Consider the following 7,384-nt stretch of genomic DNA (forward strand, 5'->3'; position numbering starts at 1 on the left):
TATATGTATACACCGAAGTGCAGAAAAATCTTACGGCCAGCAGACTCCTCTGCTCGCCCTCTCGTGCTTCCTGTTGCAGTACCGTCGGTGCTCGGCAGAGGAGACGCTGTTATTTGTTCTGTAACGCCCTCCCCCCCTGCCCAGACACGTCCTTATAACTGGCTGCTGAATTTGTCCGTCAGAACATCAGCATTACAGACTTTCATCAGATCAAATGTGTCATAAAGTCCCGTTTTGAGGCTGTCAGGTACTATGATAATCCTGGGAGTGATTTTCTTTTTACTTTGCTAATATTCGCGCTGCTGTATCCGTCAGTTCAGAAATGTTTAGCGTTCAAGAATGGGAGTAAATATAAACTCTAACGAGCAGGTCACTCAATGTTTGCTGGGGATTTTGAAGAGAGATCAGTGAAGATTTTATATTAGCAAGTACAGACTCCTCATATGTTGTCGGATTCTTCAATGTAAACACTGCAGTGGAGTGCATAAGCGTTGACAATGTGCTGAAGATTGTCATATTTCCTCCTAAATTGGTATCCTGGACCATATGCAGAAACATTGTACTGGGTAAGAATTCTGCTTAATATAAAGACTTGGCGCCTGCCTTTTGAAGCCTTCATCTAAAAATTACAATTGCTCCCGTAATATCTGTATTACTGGTAGTTGTCGTCTATCTTCTGTCTGCTGTTCTGTTTTGATTCCGGCTTTGTTTGCTATTGGTGGTTAAAATGATTGTTCAGCCAGTTCAGATCTGTTTACAACTAAATCAGACAACATTTCCAGCATTTGAAGTGTTAGATGCAGAATTCTACTTGATACTCCCATTGCTGGAATAGGTTGGAGGTACTATTTAAGCAGCATTAATTGTATTTTCTTGAATTAAATATGTTTCATTGCTGCATTGTCACATTGGACTAAGTTGCGTTCCGTAAGTCTGGGGTTTTTTGTGCATTATAATGGACTAGCCTCTATTAGAAATTTCTGCAAAAAATTTCCGTCAATTTCTGGCAAATTCTCAGAGTAAGAGTTTTTCTTTAAGTTTACAGATCGGTTACTGGTTTGGGTTTATCTGCTGTAAATACACCCTTGATTTTTGAATTTAAATCCAGCCTTACACTGAACAAGCTGAATGTTTTAGTGTTTTATCTTACTGCATGTTATAGCTTTCTTTTTCATCTGAGAAACGATCTCATTCCTTCCAAGATACCAAAAGCTTTAACTTAGGGAGTGCATTTCATTTGATAGTACCTAGTCATATGAACAAAGAAGTCTAACATCTTTTATTGTAAATTCTAATTTATGCAAAGTTAATATTAACAGGTGGCCACTGTAGTAATTTGCTATGCCACAGAATCTAGGCTTGCATTTACATTTCTTCTTGACCAAGATATACTGAAGTATTAACTTAGTGGAAAATTATGAATGAATTATAAGATAAAGTTGGTGACAATGAGCCTGATGCTGACTTTGAGGAAGTGGTTAAGTTTTGAATAAGTTGAAATCTTGTAAAATGACTTGTAGTTTGAATTAAATTAGTTAATGGTGAATCCAGGATAATATTCTTCACGGAAAAGAGTGCAAGAGCATATAACTCACTGCCCTGCAAGCTATTGATAGAATGTTAATTGAAATATTTCAAAAGGGAAATAATGGTACTCAGGTAGCATTTGCTATTTTAAACAAGGATAAATAGGAAATTAAATGAATTATTTCTGTTCCTTTGTGCCTGAAGAGGAAGAAACAAGAAATAATTCAAAGTGGAAAATAGCAAAACATTAGCGTATAAATGGAGATGGAAACAGTGCTAGAGGACTACAAAAATATAATTAAAAAACATTCAGCACTGCTAACACAATAAAGAATGGTTAAAACAGATTTCAAAGGGAAAGCCATGGTCTGACAGCCTTATTAAATTCTTTGAAGAAGTGATGGAAAGAATTGAGAAGGGGACAGCAGTGAATACAAGATGTATGGAATTTCAAAAGATTTTAATGAGATATCACATAGCAAACTCACGAGGAAGTTCAGATCATTTGGAGTTAGGGACAAGTGTTAACGTGGACAGCAAACCAGATACAAAACTGTAAACAAAGAACAGTTTTAAGCAATTGCTCAGACTGGCAGAGATTAGATGTAGTGTGACATAGGGACCAGTGCTGGGGCTCCTGTTGTTTACCAATTTCATAAGTGATTTGCACTTGGGATTTGGATGTAAAATATTGTTGCTGACACCAATAGGGATTGCAACAAGGTCAGCCAGGTGGACCTCATAGAATATGAGTTCCCTGACTGGGCTGTTAATCTGGTCTAAACAGGGAGCCCTGGCTGACAGATAAAAACAGGAGTGTCAGAGGTTCCAAGATAATAAAATGTGAGGCTGGATGAACACAGCAGGCCAAGCAGCATCTCAGGAGCACAAAAGCTGACGTTTCGGGCCTAGACCCTTCATCAGAGAGGGGGATGGGGAGAGGGAACTGGAATGAATAGGGAGAGAGGGGGAGGCGGACCGAAGATGGAGAGTAAAGAAGATAGGTGGAGACAAGAGAGTTGCAATGGGAGAGAGATTCCCTGAGGTTGGTCCGGAGGGAGGAGGGTAACTTCTTCAGGTTAGGCCCGTTCAGTCTAAGAGCTGGCTCTGATGAAGCTGGTGTCAAGGAGTCTTCACTTAGAGTGACTTAGTAACAGAATACCTTCCTCTGTAGACTATTTCAACACCAAAATGATGGGTGTAGTTTGTACTGTGGAAGACTGTGACAAAATACAAGAAGGAATTAACTAGCTCACATAATGTGAGGGCAAATAGTTGCCTTGGTCTAAACAGGGAGCCCTAGCTGACAAATAAAAACAAGAATGTCAGAGGTTCCGTTCAGTCTAAGAGCTGGCTCTGATGAAGCTGGTGTCAAGGAGTCTCTGCTTAGAATGACTTCGTACAGAATACCTTCCACTGTAGAGTATTTCAACACCAAAATGATGGGTGTAGTTTGTACTGTGGAAGACTGTGACAAAATACAAGAAGAAATTAACAAGCTTAGATAATGTGAGGGCAAATAGTTATTACTTTCAATTTAGGTAAGTGTGAGGTTTTAAATTTTCGCAAGAGGACTAAGGTGGTCACACACTCCTTAGAAAATAAGTGTATAATGATGTGATGATACACATAGTTTCAGGGTTATGAATTCACAAATCATTAAAAGTAATAATATATTAATAAAGTCGTAAAGAACTACAAACAATGCTGTGAGCTTCAGTACTAGAGGGGCAGTTTTTAAATGCAGAGAAGTTAGTTGAAACTTATGTAAAATATTGGTTAAACCACACTTACAGCACTATACACAGTTGAGGAGTCTGCATTACAAAAAGGATATTAAAGCATTAGTTGGAAAATACACAAACATTTACACGAATGTTGCCAGATTTGAGTGGGTATAACTACTGGGAAAGACTGAACACAATGGAGTGCTTTTCTCAAGTAAAAAGAAGAAACACTAAGATGCGACCAGATAGACATCTCGGACACTATCGAGGAGTTTATTGGCTACACATAGAGCTGTTTCCACTTGTGCGAATTTGAAATTAAAAACTAGACCATAAATATAAGTTAGTGACTAATAAATTTAATCAGGAATTCCGGACAAATAAGTACATGAGGCATATAGGAATAGAAGTTTCTTTTGACAATGTGGCATGAAACAGAGTGAGATGAGAATTATGTGGAACATATACATTAGCTTTTTCTATTTACTGAAGGCCTTTTTCTGTTCTGAAAATTCTACGTTGGAAAGGATAATAAATGATAATAGTGAAAGAAATTACTGTGAGCTCACTTCCTCCTAATTTTTTGATGTAATCTTACAAGCCCCCTCTTATTCCCGTTGGGAATTTACTCCTGTGACTTGTAAATTGCCTGATGAAATCCCAACTCAATTATTTCCAATGGTTGTAAACACTAGGCTGTAATGAACAAGATTTCCCATGACAGAACAAATCAAATAAATGCAATTAACCACTAACGTTGCTTGGCTAAATTATTTCCATTTAATCTGCAACTTTCCAGTATTAAGATTTACCCACTAGCGTGTAGAAGTTATAAAGGAACAAGAAGGGTCACTGGACCCGAAATGTTAATTCTGATTTCTCTCCATGCATGCTGCCGTATCTGCTGAGATTTTCCTGCAATTTCTGTTTCTGTTTCTGATTTCCAGAATCTGCAGTTCTTTCCGGTTTTTACTTTCCATATCTTTTATAGCCTCTGAATTACAAAAATCTACTAATAAAATAAATAAATTGAGTATTTATTTTCATTTGGGGTATGAAGTTCCAAAACTTCTACCCTTTGTACCAACAAGTGTTTCCTGATATCACTTCTGAAAACATTGACTCTTTTTTTTTAACTATGCCTCTTAGTCAAGATTCCTCAATGAATGGAAGTTTCTCCTAATCAACCCTGTCTGTTATCCTGAATAGCCTGAAAGCATGAGAGGTGAAAAAAAGACCATGCTGTGACGTGAAAGACACATTTTAATGCATTATTATAATAAAATTCAATGCTGTGTTTTACAATACGCACCTTGTCTTAGAGAATGGAAGCATTGGGAATCCTGGGACCTGATCTAATCAATTCAATTTTGAAAACAGACCTGAGAGTTTCAAAAGTTATTTTCAATTGTATCTTGATGCATTTTGCTTCATGCATTCATTGGTTTTACTGGCATTCATGTGGGTGTCAAGAGTCTTCAATATCTTCGTTACTTCATGTGATGTAGGTATCATTGGCTAGGCTAGCATTTGTTGCCCATTCCTAATTTCCCTTTGCCTGAGGGGCCATTTAAGAGTCAACCAAACACATTGCCATAGGTCTGAAATAACATACAGGCCAGACCAAGAGAGATCGGCAGACTCCTTTTCTTAGAGGGCATATGTAAATCAGATTTCTTTTACATTACTAGATGATAGCTTTAACAGTCACCTTTACTGATACCAATATGATATTCCACATCGATTCATTCAATTTAAATTCTGCTAGCAGTCATGGTGGGATTTAAACCCATGCCCCTGGAACATTAGCCCAGGCCTTTGTATAATAAGCCCAGGATGCCACTGTTTACATACAGCTCATGTGAACAGAAAGGATATATACTCAGTTGTTGCTCAGGTGATACCTTACTACAGGTGCATCATTCTGCACAGCAGTGATAGTCATCCAAAGCAGTTCTGATAGTTTTCTTGTGCAGAAGTATAGCACCTTCAGTTTATTCAAACTAGATCATAAGATGCTAGGATAGGCAAAGCTGCTCCATGGTCCAGCTCAATCCTATTTTATCCAATACTGGATGAGAAAATGGTATTCATTGCAGCCAAGATGGGCACAATACATACCACTTTATGGAAGCCATGTCGTCTGCCTGATCTGCATTCCCGGAATGGCCCATACTTCATTGGTCCTGACTATTTGTAAATATCTCTTGCGGCTCTAAACACAGTTTTAGCCTACATTAAACATGCAACAAAGGTACCTGCTCCTTATAGACCCCAGCTAGTTTCTCCAATTCTACAACAATGTAAATAAAAAACAGAAAAAAAAATTGTACATGTGTTTTCTTTTACATTTATGTGAACCAGAGCAGGCACAGTTATTTTGACTTGGCCTTCAAAAATGCCACTACATGTGTAAAATTCCCCAAGCTTTTTGAGGAGAGAATAAGTTTAATCCCCTCTTGGCCCAAGCTGGTGACAAAGTGGTAACATCACCAAACGAGTGAGATGTAGTTGTCTTTTTCTTAATTTACCATGTGATGTGGGCATTGCTGGCTAAACTGTCATTTAATGCCCATCTCTAGTTGTCAGAGGGCAGTTAAGAGACAATGTTGCTGTGGATCTGGAGTCACGTGTAGGCTAGAACAAGTAAGGTTGGCTGTTTCAGATGTGGTCATAGTGTCACTGGATTAGAGAAATATAATTGTAATGTTCACTGGACTGGTTAGACATTGTAATATCACTGGACTAGTGAGATGTAGTAGTAATGTCGCCAGACTAGTGTGATGTAGTTGTAACATCACTGGACTTGTGAAAGATGTTGCGATAACAGGTGTAGAGCTAGATGAACACAGCAGGGCACCAGCATCATAGGAGCAGGAAAGCTGACATTTCAGGCCCAGACCCTTCTTCAGAAATGGGGGAGGGGAAGGGGGTTCTGAAATAAGTAGGGAGAGAGGGGGAGGCAGATAGAAGATGCATAGAAGAGACGATAGGTGGAGAGGAAACAGACCGGTCAAAGAGGCGGGGATGGAGCCAGTAAGGTGAGTGTAGGTGGGGAGGTAGGGAGGAGATAGGTCAGTCCAGGGAGGACGGACAGGTCAAGAAGGCGGAATGAGGTGAGTAGGTAGGAGATGGGGGTGCTGCTTGAGGTGGGAGGAGGGGACAGGTGGGAGGAAAGACAAGTTAGGGAGGCGGGGACAACTGGGCTGGTTTTGGGTTGCAGTAGGGGGAGGGGAGATTTTGAAGCTTGCGAAGTCCACATTGATACCATTGGGCTGCAGGGTTCCCAAGCAGAATATGAGTTGCTGTTCCTGCAACCTTCGGGTGGGATCGTTGTAGCACTGCAGGAGGCCCAGGATGGACATGTTGTCTACGGAATGGGAGGGAGTGTTTGAAATGGTTTGCGACTGGGCGATGCAGTTGTTTATAGCGAACTGAGCATGGGTGTTCTACAACGCAATCCCCAAGCCTCCGCTTGGTTTCCCCGATGGAGAGGAGACTACAGTGGGAACAGTGGATGCAGTATACCACATTAGCAGATCTGTTTGATGTGGAAAGTATTCTTGGGGCCTGGGATGGGGGTGAGGTGTAGTGGCAGGTGTAGCACTTCCTGCGGTTGCAGGGGAAAGTGTCGAGTGTGGTAGGGCTGGAGAGGAATGTGGAGCGGACAGGGGAGTTACAGAGAGAGTTGTCCCTCTGGAAAGCAGATAAGGGTGGGGATGGAAAACGTCTTTGGTGGTGGGGTCAGATTGCAGATGGCGGAAGTGTAGGAGGATGATGCGTTGGATCTGGAGGTTGGTGGGATGGTACATGAGGATGAGGGGGATTCTGTTTTGGTTTTTATTGTGGGGGGTGGGTGTGAGGGATGAGTTGCAGGAAATGCAAGAGACACGGTCGAGGGCGTTCTCGACCACTGAGGGGGTGGAACGTTGCGGTCCTTGAAAAACGAGGACATCTGACATGTATGGGAGTGGAATGCCTAATCCTGGGAGCAGGTGCAGCAGAGGTGGAGGAATTGGGACTAGGGGATGGCATTGTTGCAGGACGCGGGGTGGGAGGAGGTGTATTCTAGGTAGCTGTGAGAGTCGGTGGGAGGTGTATTCTAGGTAGCTGTGAGAGTCGGTGGGCTT

General features: G+C 41.0%; 1 protein-coding gene across 1 annotated transcript in view; it reads left to right on the top strand.

The window, feature by feature from the left end:
• Positions 1 to 212: 212 nt before the first annotated feature.
• ankrd34bb (ankyrin repeat domain 34Bb) overlaps positions 213 to 7,384 on the top strand; it is a 21,600-nt gene continuing 14,428 nt past the window's right edge. The window contains exon 1 of the mRNA XM_048526804.1: positions 213 to 566. The gene's annotated coding sequence lies outside the window, so the exon portion shown is untranslated. The remainder of the gene's footprint in view (positions 567 to 7,384) is intronic.

This window comes from Stegostoma tigrinum, chromosome 3, assembly GCF_030684315.1.
Source record: "Stegostoma tigrinum isolate sSteTig4 chromosome 3, sSteTig4.hap1, whole genome shotgun sequence".
NCBI classification, from domain to species: Eukaryota; Metazoa; Chordata; class Chondrichthyes; order Orectolobiformes; family Stegostomatidae; genus Stegostoma; species Stegostoma tigrinum.